This window comes from Phocoena sinus, chromosome 17 (genome assembly GCF_008692025.1).
Source record: "Phocoena sinus isolate mPhoSin1 chromosome 17, mPhoSin1.pri, whole genome shotgun sequence".
NCBI classification, from domain to species: Eukaryota; Metazoa; Chordata; class Mammalia; order Artiodactyla; family Phocoenidae; genus Phocoena; species Phocoena sinus.
The window spans coordinates 13,923,928-13,944,069 of record NC_045779.1 but is presented as its reverse complement, the minus strand read 5'-3'; the positions used below and the strand labels follow the sequence as shown (position 1 = coordinate 13,944,069).

The following is a 20,142-nucleotide window of genomic DNA, read 5'->3' as shown; positions in this document are numbered from 1 at the left end:
CTATAATCTTTACAGTTGCTAAAAAGCTGGTCGATTTTGTGATTTCAATCTTGGGAATATAAACTTTCATATCAAGTGACCAAGACACACACTTCACAAGAAATATTATATAAAAAAAAAAACTCTGTAAAGTATTACCCTTTACTCAGAAACCACACTGCTCTTATCACCTACAAACTTCTGAAAGGTGAAAAGAATCAATGACATCTTGAAATGAAATTAACAAAACTTTCAGAAATCCTTGAGCTCCCTTGGTCAAAGGTACTCCCATCCACCCTTATGCCAATATGGTCCACTCCTAGAGAACACATTGTTTATTTCCCTGTGAACTAGTTACTGGAAGGCCCAAGTGCATCAGGATTTTACCTACAATACCATACTCTGCCCTGATGCACGCAGATGTTGCAAAATGTTGCAAGAGACTCACGGACTATACTCAGTCCTATCACTAACAGGCTAAGTTTGCATTCAAACATCTCAAACAGCCTCTTCATGACATTCAACTATAAGATTTCATCTGTTGGGAGATACAACAGAGAAAAGTTGCTCTTGAACATCACTGGAAGGGATTCTATCAGATATTGTTAACAACAAATACAGAAGGAAAGCTCCCTGGAGTAAATCCTTGGGCTCACATTTCATAACTAAAGAAACAATCCAGAACCAACAAAACTGGAAGCCTGCTCTAAAAGGGGACCTCAAAATGAAGACTCTCTAGAAGCGGCTGATCTTCACAGTAGACAGATGACCCAAGATCCTCGGAACAACCTGATGACCTCAGATAGTGGACAGCTTCTGCACAAGATCGTGGACCAAAACCCTTGCCTAATTACTATTTTGTTTTTTATCTGCTTGTTTACATTCTTCTTCTAATTTCTATAGACCCCTGGTTATCACTCACCCATAATGGCCCTTCTTCTTTTATTCCCTTCTTACTAAAATTGTTAGATCAGAGCATAATTATTCTAACACCAATCTCAGATTTCCCAAATAGTACCCTTCAAGCCTCCTGATTGCTGGATACGCCATTCCTCACCAGACCTCCATGGTAATAACCTAGGGCTATTTCCAGTCTCAACAAATGAGATCAAAGAGAATTACAGCCAATGGCATTTCACTTGCACTTACGTGGACAAATGACCTTAAACAAGGTCATTTGCTACTTTCCTAGCAATGCCCTCTCACAGAAAAAGAAAAAATTATTACGATCTATCAATTAGACCCTAGGTAATTCTAAATTTGAATTCAGAATTTCCTAAAATGATGGGCCAATTACTTAGGATCTGGAAGAGACTAATATAGACACAAATGTGCAAACAGGCTAATGTAAGGTCTTGGTTTCAACTTCATGCCATGAATAATTTCTTTTTTCCTGGATATCCATGTATTCCTACCAGATACTACTTCCTCTGCAACCAGGTTGCAAATGAATATTGCATGCACTTTAGAAACAGTATTCCAAAACTTCTGCGCACAGACACCTTCATTCTAAAGTCATGAAAGCAGGAAATTCAGATGTGCGCTCCAAAATGAGGTTACCCTCAATTATTTAGGCACTTTACCTGGGGCTGTTACTAATTCATTGTTTATGCAAACAATCAAAGCAGTGCTTCCAATAACAAGAATCATACAAACAAAAGGCTATGAGACATAGATCATTTTAATTCCGGCCGAAGTTAAAAATAATATCACCTCTACCTTAGACGGAATACAGATCAGTCTCAATTCCTTGGCAAGAGCAGTGATGGACAATCTAGATTTCCTGTTCACTAGTCACGACAGTACCTGTGCAATTGCTAACAGTTCTTGCTATACTTGGCTCAATGAAACAGGTAAGGTAGAAGAGGCTACCTATCACTTTAAGGAAAAAGCTACTTGGCTCACCAAGGCTGATCTTTATGACTTGTGGGATTGTTCTCTTAGCCTTGGCTGGATAATTTGGGTTCTTGGTTCTGAAGCATCTTAAACACGCTTTTCATTACTCTTGTTTTTGTCATAGCGGTCATGATGCCCGTCCACTGAACTCTATCCAAAGTCTTATATGCCTTTATGCAGCCCCTCTCTCATCAGATGATCACCGTTTTAATACAACACCAAAGAGATTAAGAAGCTCTTGTGATAAATCTGACTATGGAGACAAGTCGACAATCAGGAAGCAGTGAAGCTCTGAATCTTGAGTCTTGTCTTTTGGCCAACTTCCTGCCAGGGAGAGAATGACTAAAAGAGAGGAGTGAGAGACTGAACGTACAAAAAGACAATGGAGAGATCATATATGACATTAGAACAGAGACCCACAACCTCTGATGGAAACGATCAGTGAAGCCAAATCACAACCTCTGCAGCAGCTGGCCCAAAGCACTCAGGACCCGGTTCGGAGAGGCCACGTCCCCTCCTTTTGCCCAACTCAGAACCAAGCAGAGAAAGCCAAATATGCTCCCCAAGCTAAATGCATATCTCCACAAATGGCAAACTTCAAATATCCAAAGGTCTGTCACACGGAAGAGATATCAGAGTTCCCAAAGTCAGTAATATTAAGGAGAGACTCTAGCCAACTGGAAATTTCTTTGAAGCAAGCAGTAATACTTTTTTCATCAAGGAATCTCATGATTCTTAAGGTAACAGTGGTAGAGAAAGATTATGTAAAAATAACCTCATGCGAATCTTTTAAAATATAGTTGTTCTATTTCGATACTTTGAAGTCAAACTCTGTAGTGACTGTTAATGTCTAGTTAAGAAGTCAGATATAACTATAAGGTAATGTGATCAGCTCTATCCCAGAAAAAAAAACAAAAATAAATGTTTTGTATGTTATGGAAAACATATGAAAAATCAACTAACTGAAGTTAAAAACAAACCCATGAAACGGCCAAGTATTATCTGTCAGCACTTGATAATATTCTATTTTAATCATGTAGATTCGTTTCAGTTTCCTGATACCTAAATGATAAAGGAATTATTAGGAAGGAATAATTAGGTAACAGTTGAGTAAAAGTATACAAGCCAGACCAGGTGGTAAAGGACTCTTCAGAGGGATGTAGGAACTTGAAAAAGCAGAGATTTGAAGGGACATAGTATATCAGGGAAAATTATACAGCTATATGACCATAACTTGAGATGTATAGGGATAGAAGAATATAATACTGGAAAAGGGTTTAGTCTCAGATGATGAAGGGAGATAGTCATTGAATCTGTGTTTTATAGAGATCATTGTAGATGTACTTATTGAAATAAACCATTTTCTAAATTTACAAAATTGCTTTTCTGATAACTAGAGATAGGAAATAAGTTTTTCTCACTTACTATTGTAACCTCACTGTCTTAGAAGTGTGTCTAGCACAGGGTAGGCATTCACTGATATTTGCTGACTACAAGACTTTTTTTTCTGCAAATGATAGGCCTGAGCTCCCCTGAGATGTCACTCAGAGCACTTATCAGACACCTGTCTCAAGAGAAGATTTTTGTATAATTTGATAAACTTGGTTAATTAACTATTTGACAAGTTGATCTTTATGTGGAATTGGCTTTTGGAAAATTGGTTTTTGAAGGAATACATGTGTTGCACTTGCCTACAGCCATTTGGCAAAGTGAAAACCGGAAACAAGGAGTTGAGGCGGGAAGAAGCCTGTATCCTCCATAATGGATGTACCAGCTGCTGAGGGCCTGGGGTAAGGAAGTAACAGTAGCAAGAGAGAGAAATGCATCAGAAGGTAATTTCAGAGGAAGATTCAACAGGTTGTCGTGAATGATTGCTTGTGAAATCCTTGCAGGTTTCTCCATATTACCACTTTCAGGGAATATAGGAAGAGATAACATCTTTGGTTTCACACATGCTTAGATGGAGCTATCGTCAAGATATCCATATGGATATTTGGTAGGCAGTTAGAAGGGCAAGTCTGGAGTAATGGAGTGTGGAATGAAGCTATAGACCATATGGCTGAGGAAAGCTGATAGAATTATCAGCCCAGCAGTTAAAAGCAAGCAGTGACACTTCTTATGTCTAACTTTCTTTACAAGTGAAATGTGTGCATTATATGAATATTATATTTAAAAGAAGAGTACCATATTTATTCTTTTTCACAATAGAAAGCCCAAAGCAGTAATTTATTTTTAAAGGTAGCCGATAAACTTGTGATGCACCTTTTGAATCACAGGGTTACGACAGAGAAAAATGAACTAATTTATGACTAAAGACATGAGCACTTCACGCCATCCAAATAACCAAGAATTAATCAAGCAAAGAATTGTTTTCATTTAATTTAAGGAAATAACAGCTGCCTAGATGAAATAATCCCAGGACTTTCATTTCATTCAAGTGTAATCCATGAAATAATTTACAGCTGCTTGAACTAGACAATGTGGGATATGAGTGAATTTTCACATCTGTTTCTAGGAACAAAAATTAAAAGCTTTCCAAACATAAGTCCCTCCACAGTGATTCAGTGATGGGTTACACAAGAATTATATGGCAGTTTTTCCTTGTATTGCAACTGTTTGGTTGATTTACGTCGATAGAGCTGATTTGGTCAAATATTTTAAACAGATGTTATATATGCTGAGTGAATTATTAAAAAAATAAAACAAATGTTAAGAAAACATATAAGAAATTAGACAGGTTTTAATAAAATATTTATGAATACTTTTTTGTTATGTGAGACAGCTAAACTATTTCCTTAAAAAAGGGAAAGAAAGAATTGAGAGCAAAACATAATTCACTTTGCTGGGATAAATTCTGGTTGAAAGGTGGAAGAAGGATGTCGAGGCCATGCTTCTATTGCTTCTCTATTTCTACAGTTATGCCTCCAATATGAGTTGGGTTTTCTTTCTCAGTATATCAGTGTAGTATGGCTTAACTAGATTCATAATTGACAAGAAAAAAATGGTAGACATGAGAAATTATAGGCTGGAATTTTTTAGAATAAACTTAGTTTAGAAAATTTAAGTTCGCATTGCATTTTAAAAAGTTTGGTGGAATTTAAAAGCTGAGTTGAAGTTTCCCTTTTTAATGAGACAGAGTAGGTTACAGAATATTTACTTTCCTTGACAACATGAGATCAATAAACAAAGAAAGTGATCTGGCCAGTAGGTTAGGGAAAATGTTTATGTAAACTTAAATTTACATTCGTTCTTTGTCTTCTAGTGTTAACTGAAAAGAGCAAAAAACTTTCTGAGATATTTTTTGTTAGCTACCAGTTCCTGTTTAATTTCTTTGACCATCGACAGCCAAATACATGATGATCACAAACATTTGTAAAAATTTATGGGCTGGAACTTGTTCACTTAGATTGCAAATGAATCACAAGACTTGTGTTAATTGAACCCATCATTACATAAATTGTGAAGCCTTCTCTGTTAGTCAGAAAAATTAAGACATCTGGGAGTGGTTTCTCCTTCCATTCCGTAAGAAAATACTAGTGCTTCTAACAAATTTCAACCCAAACATTACTCAAAGTCTGATTTCTGCATCAGAGTACATCTATATTTTCCTCAATTTGCACCTACCACAAATTCAAAAGATTATATTGTGTACACAAAAAAACTGACTTCCTCCTGAAACTTTTGTCACCCCCTAAAGGTTTGACAGATAGACGTTGTGAACAAGTCTCTTTATTTTAAAAATAACTGAAATTCCAGGCATGTGGACTCATTTCAGGTGGAGTTCGATAAGCAGACTGTCTGGTATGACTGAAAGCTTGGTTACAGCCCTAACTGAAGTGAGGACACCTCGCGACCAACACAGAAATCTAGAGACAGCCAGAGGAGGTGCACCAAGGACCAGACTTGAGGGGTAGGAGGGGGAGGCCACAGATGGGAGGTTAGCAGAGCTAAGTAGAGGTGTTCAGCAATAGAACTGGGAAACAGAAATGAGGCAAACCAAGCACAGGGTTCACAGTGTAGACAAGAGCAAGGCAAGGAAGGCTGGTTAATCTAAAAGGCTGGGATTAGATAGATTATTAATTTTTGTAGGATGATGGGTAAAATATGTAATTTTTTAATGAGAATCATACAAAATCTTGCAGCGCTCATCATTTTAACCACCATTTAAAAGCGTATTTAATTTTAATTCCCCTGGGACATGTCTCTGGCTGAAGCACTCATATCATTTATCTCTCTCAATAGTGAGAAAGCATTTCTCATCCCAATGGTTTAGTTATGGAGTGATTACTTACCCTGTTAGGTACCATTATGTTACAGTAAGTATTATTTCAGCCATTACAGGTGATACATCACACTAACACTTATGTTTCTGTTTGTTTCTAAACTACTTATGAATGCTCTTTAATATAATTTTTATGTTCCCACAGGCTCTGTGTTAAATAAATAAGGTCTTATGTTGGGAAGTTCCTACGTGCACTGTATCAGTTTGTTGCTTGCTAATGAACTTTTGACCATAAACCTAATAATTACACCCTATACCATACTAGATAATATATTCAAGCATTTTTTTTTTTTTTTTTTTTTTTTTTTTAGGTACGCGGGCCTCTCACTGTTGTGGCCTCTCCCGTTGCGGAGCACAGGCTCCGGACGCGCAGGCTCAGCGGCCACAGCTCACGGGCACAGCCGCTCCGCGGCACGTGGGATCTTCCCGGACCGGGGCACGAACCCGTGTCCCCTGCATCGGCAGGCGGACTCCCAACCACTGCACCACCAGGGAAGCCCTGGATGATATTTTTACACATGTTTTTTTTTTTTTTTTTTTTTTGCGGTATGCGGGCCTCTCACTGTTGTGGCCTCTCCCGTTGCGGGGCACAGGCTCCGGACGCGCAGGCCCAGCGGCCATGGCTCACGGGCCCAGCCGCTCCGCGGCACGTGGGATCTTCCCGGTCCGGGGCACGAACCCGCGTCCCCTGCATCGGCAGGCTGACTCCCAACCACTGCACCACCAGGGAAGCCCTGGATGATATTTTTATTCTTGATCCAGACCACAGGTATCAACTGAGTTCATTTTGATAAGTGTTTCTGCATTAATTACATAATTTGCTAACTCAAAATAAGCCCTTTGGAGAGAGTATGATCCATTCATGCACTAATTGCTAGAGTCCCAATATGATACAGTTCAGTATCCATGCTCTAAACTTGTCTTTGGTAAAGGTGATTCTGCCTGAAGTCAGTTGGCCTCACATACCTGACACAAACACATAAAACTAGATTGCTATGAGGTTAGTGATTAAACTCAGAATTTATTGTTAGTTTACCTTTTTCTTGGATTTCAAGTGTAACAAGTCTTGGTGGTGAAAACCTCCCACCATCACCCTCCTTTCCTCTTTCTTTTCTTGTATTCTAAAGTTCTTTTTGCTTAAGTCTTCAGTTTTGATAGTATCCTTCCTTCACTAAAGCCTCAACCGAGTAGACTTCTTTCACTTCAACCATCCTCCGTTTTATTTCCTTTGTACTTGGCGACCCTCCTCTGAACTTTGCGCTTGTTGATACTGAGATTTTCAACCCACCATGCAATATTCGCAATGAAGCAAATTTTAACCAACTAAACGCATGTTAAAAAGTAAAAATAAAATATAAAAAAGTATTTTAGTATGCTTGTCACATGTGTTGGGACCCTAAATCCAATATAGTTAGTCTAAAAAAGATGTTAAGTCTCATAACTGCCTCCTATCCTCTCTCCTTCAATCTTCCTTCATTTCTGTTTTATGTAGAGCCCTTTGGGATAAGTAAAAAAAGGATCACATTTTAGGAAAAATAAAAAAAGAAGATCGTGGCTGGTCATATGCTAAACTTGCTGCTGATGTATTTTGGAAACGGCTGCCAACTCCTTCTCCCTTGTGGTGTGCCACAGGCGAGAAGCAGTCACAGGACATACCTTTCCCATCGCCGAGATACGAGCCACATGCCACAAGATGTTGCCACCCTGTCTGACACATTGTAAATCCACTTTCCATTCTGTGATGCTTTCTTGGAATTCACATGCTGTTCTCATCCCTTACACTTCAAGCCACAAAACGTTGCCACCACACATTAAATTCTACAAGATTATTTTCATCTTGTTCCATTTTCTTGGATAGTTGCCTCCATGGAACTGTTCTTTAATAACATGTCATGCAGGATGATACCACCTAAGAACCTCATCTCACTTCCTACATTATATAAATTTTTGCGTTTCCTAAAGAAGAGTATTTGGTGATAAGAAAAAAAAACATAAAAATCTAAAAGTGAATGAATCGACTGCAATATACTCCCTATAGCAACTCTAGCCTCTTCCTCTGCCATGAACAATCCAAGATCATTAATATCTTCAGGTCGCTGCACTCGCTGTGCTTTCTCCCTCGGGTGCCCTTGCCCCAGATATGACCGTACTGCCTTTCTCTTCCTTCATTCAAGTCTCTGCTCAAATACTGCCTTTTAAGAGGGGATTTCCTTGACTACTCTGTCTAAGAGAGCATCTTCTATTATTCTTTATCCTTGGCATCTCTGTTTATCTTCAGAACAACTGTTACATCCTGGAATTATTACATTTTTAATTTACTTGTTCATCATTTGATTCCTCACTAACGAATTCTCAACGTGGCAGAGACTATCTCCGAATGACTATTCAGACTATATAGTCTGAGTGACTACTCAGTCACTCATTCATTCAATGTATACATTGAATGAATGAGTGACTGAATCATCCAACACCATGATATCCATGTCACTGTTACTCCATTTTATTAATAAGGTATTTTACAGATAAAGTCCCTCAGGAAGTGTGAAGGACTTCCCCAGAGCACACGGTATTAATTGGAACAGACAGCAATTGAAGCCTGGTTGGTCTGGCTTTAGAGGTGAGGGTCACCTTTTATGTATACACACAAATACCTGTAACAAATGATTTCTCAAATTAGTAGCTACATAAATTATTATTAACACAGGACTATTTGCCTTCCGTGTTTCAGCAGACTTACACTGAGTTAACTCCATGTATAAGATACTATTCTCCAACGCCAAATTTTAGAGGAAAACCATCATTTGTTGAGTCCCTATTACACTTTAAGTACCCTTTTAGGTGCTTTGAGATGTCACACTTCATTTTGCTCCACAAAACAACCCTCTAAGGCAGTGGTTCTCAATCATGGGTGATTTATTCCTCCCTCCAGTACAAGCAGACACAGGACACCACCTGAAGACATTTTTGGTTGTCATAACTTAAAGGAGGGTGGGGGGTGGACACCACTGGAATCTAGTGGGTACAGAAGAGCCCTTCACAACAAAGAATTATCCAGCCCCAAATGGCAATAGTGCTGGGGAAACTTCAAGATGGCGGACGAGTAAGACACGGAGATCACGTTCTTCCACACAAATACATCAAAAATACATCTACATGTGGAACAACTCCTACAGAACACCTACTGAACGCAGGCAGAAGACCCCAGACTTCCCCAAAGGAAAGAAACTCCCCAAGTACGTGGGTAGGGCAAAAGAAAAAAGAGAGACAAAAGGATAGGGACGGGACCTGCCCCTCTGGGAGGCAGCTGTGAAGGAGGAAAAGTTTCCACACACTAGGAAGCCCCTTCTCTGGTGGAGACAGCGGGTGGGGAGGTTTTGGAGCCACGGAGGAGACTACAGCAACAGGGGTGCAGAGGCTAAAGTGGAGAGATTCCCGCACAGAGGATCGGTGCCGACCGGCGCTCACCAGCCTGAGAGGCTTGTCTGCTCACCCGCCAGGATGGGTTGGAGCTGGGAGCTGAGGCTCGGGCTTTGGAGGTAAGACCCCAGAGAGAGGACTGGGGTTGGCTGTGTGAACACAGCCTGAAGGGGGCTAGTGCACCACAGCTAGCCGGGAGGGAGTCTGGGAAAATCTCTAGACCTGCCAAAGACACAGGACACCATTGTTTCCGGGTGCACAAGGAGAGGGGATTCAGAGCGCCACCTAAACAAGCTCCAGAGATGGGCGTGAGCCGTGGATATCAGCACGGACACCAGAGACGGTCATGAGATGCTAAGGCTGCTGCCTCAGCCACCAAGAGGCCTGTGTGCGAGCACAGGTCACTACCTACACCTCCCCTCCCGGGAGCCTGTGCGGCCCGCCACTGCCAGGGTCCCGTGATCCAGGGACAAGTTCCCTAGGAGAACACACAGTGCGCCTCAGGCTGGTGCAATGTCATGTTGGCATCTGCTGCCACAGGCTCGCCCCACGTTCCATACCCCTCCCTACCCCCGCCCCAGCCTGAGTAAGCCAGAGCCCCAGAATCAGCTGCTCCTTTAACCCCGTCCTGTCTGAGCGAAGAACAGACGCCCTCAGGTGACCTACATGCAGAGGCGGGGCCAAATCCAAAGCTGAGCCCCAGGAGCTGTGAGAACAAAGAAGAGAAAGGGAAATTTCTCCCAGCAGCCTCAGGAGCAGCGGATTAAATCTCCACAATCAATTTGATGTACCCTGCATCTGTGGAATACATGAATAGACAATGAATCATCCCAAAATTGAGGTGGTGGACTTCGGGAGCAACTGTAGACTTGGGGTTTGCTTTCTGCATCTAATTTGTTTCTGGTTTTATGTTTATCTTAGTTTAGTATTTAGAGCTTATTATCATTGGTAGATTTGTTTATTGATTTGGTTGCTGTCTTTTTTATTTTGTATATATATATTTTTTTCCCTTTTCTCTTTTTGTGAGTGTGTATGTGTATGCTTCTTTTTGCGATTGTATCTGTATAGGTTTGCTTTTACCATTTGTCCTAGGGTTCTGACTGTCGGTTTTCGGTTTTTTTTAAGTTTTTAGTGCTTGTATTCATTGGGTGATTCGTTTATTGGTTTGGTTGCTCTCTTCTTTTTTTCTTTCATTTGTTTTTTGTTACTTTTAATAATTTTTTAATAACTTTATTTATTTTCTTTCTTTCTTTTTCTTTCTCCCTTCCCTCCTTCCTCCCTTCCTTCCTTCCTCTTCCTTCCTTCCTTCCTTCCTTTCTTTTTCTCCCATTTCTTCTGAGTCACGTGACTGACAGGGTCTTGGTGCTCCAGCCAGGTGTCAGGCCTGAGCCTCTGAGGTGGGAGAGCTGAGTTCAGGACATTGCTCCACCAGAGACCTCCCAGCCCCACAAAATATCAAACAGCGAAAGACGTCCCAGAGATCTCCATCTCAATGCTAAGACCAAGCTCCACTCGACGACCAGCAAGCTACAGTGCTGGACACCCTATGCTAAACAACTAGCAAGACAGGAACACAAGCCCACCCATTAGCAGAGAGGCTGCCTAAAATCATAGTAAGTTCACAGACATCCCAAAACACACCACTGGGCTCAGTCCTGCCCACCAGAAAGAAAAGATCCAGCTTCATCCACCAGAAAACAGGCACCAGTCTCCTCCACCAGGAAGCCTACATTACCCACTGAAACAACCTTACCCACTGCGGGCAAACATCAAAATCAATGGGAACTATCAACCTGCAACCTGCAAAAAGGAGACCCCAAACACAGTAAGTTAAGCAAAATGAGAAGACAGAGAAATACACAGCAGATGAAGGAGCAAGGTAAAAACCCACCAGACCAAACAAATGAGGAAATAGGCAGTCTACTTGAAAAAGAATTCAGAGTAATGAGAGTAAAATGATGCAAAACCTTGGAAATAGAATGGGGGAAATACAATAAACATTTAACAAGGATCTAGAAGAACTACAGAGCGAACAAACAATGATAAACAACACAATAAATGAAATTAAAAATTCTCTAGAAGGAATCAGTAGCAGAATAACGGGGGCAGAAGAACAGATACGTGACCTGAAAGATAAAATAGTGGAAATAACTACCACAGAGTAGAATAAAGAAAAAAGAATGAGAAGAATTGAGGACAGTTTCAGAGACCACTGGGACAACATTAAATGCACCAACATTTGAATTATAGGGGTCCTAGAAGAAGAGAAAAAAAAACGGACTGAGAAAATAGTTGAAGAGATTATAGTTGAAACTTCCCTAATATGGGAAAGGAAATAGTCAATCAAGTCCAGAAAGCACAGAGAGTCCCATACAGGATAAATCCAAGGAGAAACATGCCAAGACACATATTAATCAAACTATCAAAAATTAAATACAAAGAAAACATATTAAAAGCAGCAAGGGAAAAACAACAAATAACACACAAGGGAATCCCCATAAGGTTAACAGCTCATCGTTCAGCAGAAACTCTGCAAGCCAGAAGGGACTGGCAGGACATATTTAAAGTCATGAAAGGGAAAAAACCTACAACCAAGATTACTCTACCCAGCAAGGATCACATTCAGAATTGACAGAGAAATTAAAACCATACAGACAAGCAAAAGGTAAGAGAATTCTGCACCACCAAACTAGCTTTACAACAAACTCTAAAGGAACTTCTCTAGACAGGAAACTCAAGAGAAGGAAAAGACCTACAATAAAAAACCCAAAACAATGAAAAAAATGATAATAGGAACATACATATCAATAACTACCTTAAATGTAAATACATTAAATACCCCAACCAAAAGACACGGACTGGCAGACAGGACACAAAAATAAAACCTGTATATATGCTGTCTGCAAGAGACCCACTTCAGACCTAGGGACACATACAGACTGAAAGTGAGGGGATGGAAGAAGATATTCCATGCAAATGGAAATCAAAAGAAAGCTGGAGTAGCAATTCTCATATCAGACAAAATAGACTTTAAAATAAAGACTATGACAAGAGACAAAGAAGGACACTACATAATGATCAAGGGATCAATCCAAGAAGAAGATATAACAACTGTAAATATTTATGTACCCAACATAGGAGCACTGCAATTCATAAGGCAAATGCTAACAGCCATAAAAGGGGAAATACACAGTAACACAATCATAGTAGGGGACTTTAATACCCCACTTTCACCAATGGACAGGCCATCCGAAATGTAAATAAATAAGGAAACACAAACCTTAAACGATACATTAAACAAGATGGACTTAACTGATATTTACAGGACATTCCATCCAAAAACAACAGAATACAGTTTCTTCTCAAGTGCTCATGGAACATTCTCCAGGATAGATCATATCTTGGGTCACAAATCAAGCCTTGGTAAATTTAAGAAAATTGAAATCGTATCAAGTATCTTTTCTGACAGCAATGCTATGAGACTAGATATCAATAACAGGAAAAAATCTGTAAAAAAAAAAATACAAACATATGGAGGCTAAACAATACACTACTAAATAACCAAGAGCTCATTGAAGAAATCAAAGAGGAAATCAAAAAATACCTAGAAACAAATGACAATGAAATCATGACGACCCAAAACCTATGGGATGCAGCAAAAGCAGTTCTAAGAGGAAAGATTATAGCAATACGATCTTACTTCAAGAAACAAGAAAAATCCCAAGTAAACAACCTAACCTTAACCTAAAACAATTAGAGAAAGAGGAACAAAAAAAATCCAAAGTTAGCAGAAGGAAAGAAATCATAAAGATCAGATCAGAAATAAATGAAAAAGAAATGAAAGAAACAATAGCAAAGATCAATAAAACTAAAAGCTGGTTCTTTGAGAAGATAAACAAAATTGATAAACCATTAGTCGGACTCATCAAGAAAAAAAGGGAGAAGACTCAAATCAATAGATTCAGAAATGAAAAAAGAGAAGTGACAACTGACACTGCAGAAATACAAAGGATCATGAGAGATTACTACAAGCAACTATTTGCCAATAAAAGGGACAACCTGGAAGAAATGGACAAATTCTTACAAAAGCACAACCTTTTGAGACTGAATCAGGAAGAAATAGAAAATATAAACAGACCAATCACAAGCACTGCAATTGAAACTGATAAAAAATCTTCCAACAAATCAAAGCCCAGGACCAGATGGCATCACAGGCAAATTCTATCAAACATTTAAAGAAGAGCTAACACCTGTCCTTCTCAAACTCTTCCTACAGGAAGGAGGAACACTCCCAAACTCAGAGAGAGGAACACTCCCAAATTCATTCTATGAGGCCACCATCACCCTGATACCAAAACCAGACAAAGATGTCACAAAAAGAGAAAACTACAGGCCAGTATCACTAATGAACATAAATGCAAAAATCCTCAACATAATACTAGCAAGCAGAATCCAAAAGCACACTAAAAGGATCATACACCATGATCTAGTGGGGTTTATTCCAGGAATGCAACAATTCTTCAGTATATGCAAATCAATCAATGCGATACACCATATTAACAAGCTGAAGGATAAAAACCATATGATCATCTCAACAGATGCAGAAAAAGCTTTCAACAAAATTCAACACGCATTTATGATAAAAACCCTTCAGAAATTAGGCATAGAGTGAACTTACCTCAACATAATAAAGGCCATATATGACAAACCCACAGCCAACATTGTTTTCAATGGTGAAAAACTGAAACCATTTCCACTAAGATCAGGAACAAGACAAGGTTGCCCATTCTCACCACTATTATTCAACATAGTCATGGAAGTTTTAGCCATAGCAATCAGAGTAGAAAAAGAAATAAACGGAATCCAGATCGGAACAAAAAAGTAAAACTGACACTGTTTGCAGATGACATGATACTATACATAAAGAATCCTAAAGATGGTACCAGAAAACTACTAGAGCTAATCAATGAATTTGGTAGAGTAGCAGGACACAAAATTAATGCACAGAAATCTCTTGCATTCCTATACACTAATGATGAAAAATCTGAAAGAGAAATTAAGGAAACACTCCCATTTACCACTGCAACAAAAAGAATAAAATACCTAGGAATAAACCTACCTAAGGAAACAGAAGACCTATATTCAGGAAGCTATAAGATACTGATGAAAGAAATTAAAGGTGATACAAACAGATGGACAGATATACCGTGTTCTTGGATTGGAAGAATCAACATTGTGAAAATGACTCTACTACCCAAAGCAATCTACAGATTCAATGCAATCCCTATCAAACTACAAATGGCATTTTTCACAGAACTGGAACCAAAAATTTCACAATTTGTATGGAAATACAAAAGACCCCGAATCACCAAAGAATCTTGAGGGGAAAAAAACGGAGCTGGAGGAATCAGGCTCCCTGACCTCAGACTATACTACAAAGCTACAGTAATCAAGACAGTATGGTACTGGCACAAAACAGAAATATAGATCAATGGAACAGGATAGAAAGCCCAGAGATAAACCCATGCCCATATGGTCACCTTATTGTTGATAAAGGAAGCAAGAATATACAATGTAGAGAGGACAGCCTCTTCAATAAGTGGTGCTGGGAAAACTGGACAGCTACATGTAAAAGAATGAAATTAGAACACTCCCTAACACCGTACATAAAAATAAAGTCAAAATGGATTAAAGACCTAAATGTAAGGCCAGACACTATAAAACTCTTAGAGGAGAACATAGGTAGAATGCTCTATGACATAAATACAGCAAGATCCCTTTTGACCCATCTCCTAGAGAAAGGGAAATAAAAACAAAAATAAACAAATGGGACTTAATGAAATTTCAAAGCTTTTGCACAGCAAAGGAAACCATAAACAAGACCAAAAGACAACCCTCAGAATGGGAGAAAATATTTGCAAACGAAGCAACTGACAAAGGATTAATCTCCAAAATTTACAAGCAGCTCATGCAGCTCAATACCAAAAAAACAAACAACCCACTCTAAAAACGGGCAGAAGACCTAAGTCGACATTTCTCCAAAGAAGATATACAGATTGCCAACAAACACATGAAAGGATGCTCAACATCACTAATCATTAGAGAAATGCAAATCAAAAGTACAATGAGGTATCACCTCACACCAGTTAGAATGGCCATCATCTAAAAATCTACAAACAGTAAATGCTGGAGAGGGTGTGGAGAAAAGGGAACCCTCTAGCATTGTTGGTGGCAATGTAAATTGATACAGCCACTATGGAGAACAGTATGGAGATTCCTTAAAAAACTAAAAATAGAACTACCATACAACCCAGCAATCCCACTACTGGGCACATACCCTGAGAAAACCATAATTCAAAGACTCATGTACCACAATGTTCATTGTAGCTCTAGTTACAATAGCCAGGACAGGGAAGCAACCTAAGTGGTCATCGACAGATGAATGGATAAAGAAGATGTGGCACATATATACAATGGAATATTACTCCACCATAAAAAGAAACGAAATTGAGTTATTTGTAGTGAGTTGGATGGTCCTAGAGACTGTCATACAGAGTGAAGTAAGTCAGAAAGAGAAAAACAGATACCATATGCTAACACTTATATATGGAATCTAAAAAAAAAAAAAACAAAAGTGGTTCTGAAGAACCTAGGGGCAGGACAGGAATAAAGATGCAGATGCAGAGAATGGACTTGAGGAAACGGGGAGGGGGAAGGGTAAGCTGGGACGAAGTGAGAGAGTGGCATGGACATATATACACTGCCAAATGTAAAACAGCTAGTGGGAAGCAGCCTCATAGCACAGGGAGATCAGCTCGGTGGTTTGTGACTACCTAGCAGGGTGGGATAGGGATGGAGGGAGGGAAACGCAAGAGGGAGGAGATATGGGGATATATGTATAGGTATAGCTGATTCACTTTGTATAAAGCAGAAACTAACACACCATTGTAAAGCAATTATACTCCAATAAGGATGTTTAAAAAAAAAATGTCAACAGTGCTGAGGTTGAGAATCGCTGCACTAAGGCTTATTTTATTTACCTGTGTTACAGGCAGGTGCCATATAGGAATAAAAGGGGTAGGTATGAAAAATAGAGTATTGGCTGGAGATTGGGCAGTTTTGAAGGCATTTAAATTATAGGCCAAACAGTGTAAGCCACGTTCAGCCTATGGGTTCTGACATTTGAGTGAGGGTTTAGTTGGATTAGGTCACACAGCTAGTATGTGGTACAGCCTGGATTTGAACACTAAGGCCATGTTTTCGCAACCACAGCATAATACCCTGTTCACACTGTATTCCCAATTAAGTCTATGTTACAGAACTCTAGTCAGCAAGGGCTGCTCTGCCTTTGCCTTAACACCAATCTCAATATCTCTTTGCTCACTCACTGCATTTCAAATGATGTCTAACTGATGGAGATTTTTACTGGAAATTTCATGAGACTACAGAAGAGAGAGTTAAACTGAACTTTGCACAGCAAAACCCTCCCCAAATCACCTTTAAACACCTTAGACATCTCATCAGTTTTTGCTCTCTACAGTTGCTCCATACGTAAAATAAAATATCTTCTTTTTTGATTCCCCCACCTTTCTTAACTATAGTTTTATCTGCAGTCCTTCTGAAGTAACAACTGAACTCACTGTTCAGTTTGCATCCCCACTCAACGCCATGATTAGTAAAACAAAGATACTGCCTTGAGATTCATCTTCCCTAGGAAATATTTTCTGCCATGACCATTTATTACAATGCCTCTTAGTATCAGGAAAGCATCAAGGTTATAACCATACCATCAACCTACCACTTTGCTCTACAAGCAATACAAAAAGCACATATGTTCTGGTCCCTTTTCCACTCACGATACTGTGAGTTTTTTCCCTTCAAGAGCACTGTACATGAGAAAGAAAACAAGAAAAAGAGATAAGTAAAGATCAACATGCTGAACACATCCATGTCAGGATGACTCTAAGATGGTCCTTGATCCCTGCTTTCTGGTACTCAAGCCCTTATATAATCCTCTCGCATCGAAAATTGGCTAAACATAGCATCTCAGGTTCTAACTAGTAGAATGCAGCTAAGTTGATGGCACATCACTTCCGTGGTTGGGTTATGAAAAACTGTGGCTTCCATCTTGTTAGCACACTTTATTGCTTTTTTGGCTTGCCCACTTTGATGAAACAAGTTGCCATGTTTTGGAGGCCCACACAACAAAGAACTCAGGATGGCCTCTGGCCAATTGCCAATTAGGAACTGAGGCCCTCAGTCTAACACCCTTGAGGAACTGAATTCTATCAACAAACAGTAGGAGGGAGATCCTTCCCCAGTTGAGCTTCAGAAGAGATCCCAGGAGCCCTGACTGACACCTTGATTATAGCCTTATGAGAAACCCTGAAGTAGAGGACACAGTCTTAAATTCAAACCAAAATTACAACATCATTTGGATAGGAAAAATATGATCCACTTTGTGAGTCTCAGATCCAGTATGTGGTTTTCATGAACACATTCTGACCAAAAAACGGAAGTCAGCCTGTAGCAGCTTTCCATAGAAGACATGCACAAATACACACTTATGCACACACAGACACACACACTTACACACATACATGCATACAGGCACACTTACACATACATACTGCTGGAGTAACTAAAGCACCACATGACCTATTATGTTCCACACGGTCCTAGCTCAGAATCTCCCAGATGGACTATACCCATGGCTTAGATAAACCAAGAGTCAGAGAAAAACTCATCCAACATTTCTTCTGGGGTTCATCTTCTGGAACTTTTGAAATTAGAGCACTTTTTCATATAAAACATACTGAACATATTTTCAGATCCAACTTCAATATATTGGTGTTCCCACATCCAGATAACTACTTATATTTTTCTAACTCTATGGATCACTATTTCCTAACACAAACACTCTACCTTAGGAAGCTTGGTTTATTCACAGCCTCCAAAACACAAGCAGACTGGCTCCAAAACCAACTACAATTAAGATGGCTAAAAAATGGAACATCTTTATTTTCTATAAGTGATCTGAATTTCCATCCTTTTGAGTAATAGGGAAAGCAAAACAAAAGAAATAATAATAACCTTAAATTTGCCTTTTAAAGGTATCTTAATCTCTTCTAGCTTAAATTTTTGCTTTCAATAAGCTTAGTCTCTTTTTAACGTAGAAACAGGCAAATTTAGGTTCAAAATACCCAAACAGTGCCTTCCATATAATAATTTGAATTTCCATAGTGTTTTTCTGCCTTTATTTCCAATGCAATTTTTAATTTTGTAGGTTTACTTTTTAGTTTAAAATTTTTCTTCCTAATCTTATTTCATTTTTTCCCTTATGACTGGATTTCTCATCTGAAACCATGGACACCAGAAGAAAGTGACACAACATTTTCAAGTGATGAAAGTAAAAAACTATCAACTGAAAATCTTCATCTGTCAAAATATACTTTAGGAATAAATGAGAAATAATGTCATTCTCAGATGAAGAAATATTAAGAGACTGTGTTGCTATCCTTAAAGAATGGTTACAAGAAGCTCTCTAAACAGAAAGGAAATGATAATAAAAGAAGAACTCGAACTTCAGAAAGGAAAGAAGAACATTAGGATATTTAAATATAATAGGCTATCTTTGCCACGAGTTTTAAAAATCATATTTGATAGTTGAAACAAAAATTGTAATACCACCTAATTACATCGACCATATTTTCACGTCCTTACTGGCCATCAATGTATCTTGTAAAATGTCTGCGTTTTCCTCATTTTTGTGGGTTATGTTTTTGTTATTAAAGTTCTTTAGATATATAAAAGTTCTTTTGAATATATGTATGTGTGTATATATATATTCCCCTTTGGCCTTTTCATTTTCTTAAAGATGACTTTTGATAACAGAGCTTTTAGATTTTGATGATGTTCAATTTATCACTTTTTTATTTTTTTAATTTTTATTTATTTATTTTTTTGCGGTACGCGGGCCTCTCACTGTTGTGGCCTCTCCTGTTGCGGAGCACAGGCTCCGGACACGCAGGCTCAGCGGCCATGGCTCACAGGCCCAGCCGCTCTGCGGCATGTGGGATCTTCCCAGACCAGGGCACGAACCTGTGTCCCCTGCATCGGCAGGTGGACTTTCAACCACTGCGCCACCAGGGAAGCCCCTATCACTTTTCTTTTAGTGACTGGTGTGTTCCATGTCCTCTCTAAGAAATCTTTGTTTCCCACAAGGCCGTGAATATATTATCCTAGAATTTTTATAGTTTTAGTCTTTATGAGTGCTATAATACGCTTGAATTCATTTCTGTATATTGTGTGAAAAAGAGTCAATCTTCATTTTTACCAAGAATAATTCATTTAAAAAACTCCTTTCAGACTATATTCACAAAGCTCCATTTCCAGGCTCTATATTCTTTTCCACTGACCTATTTCTCTATATTATTCTAGTACCACACTGTATTTATTGCTGCAGTTTGTAAATATTAAATCAGGTAGTAAGAGTTCTCCACTTTGTTCTTCTTTTACAAGATTGTTTTTTGACTCTCTAGGACTTTTCAAATTTTACAAATTCAAAT

The 20,142-nt window shown here is 39.0% G+C and overlaps 1 protein-coding gene across 1 annotated transcript in view; it reads right to left on the bottom strand.

Moving 5' to 3' along the window:
- LOC116742711 (uncharacterized protein C8orf34-like) overlaps positions 1-15,890 on the bottom strand; it is a 202,766-nt gene extending 186,876 nt beyond the window's left edge. Inside the window, exon 1 of the mRNA XM_032610549.1 lies at positions 15,885-15,890. The gene's annotated coding sequence lies outside the window, so the exon portion shown is untranslated. The remainder of the gene's footprint in view (positions 1-15,884) is intronic.
- Positions 15,891-20,142: the final 4,252 nt, after the last annotated feature.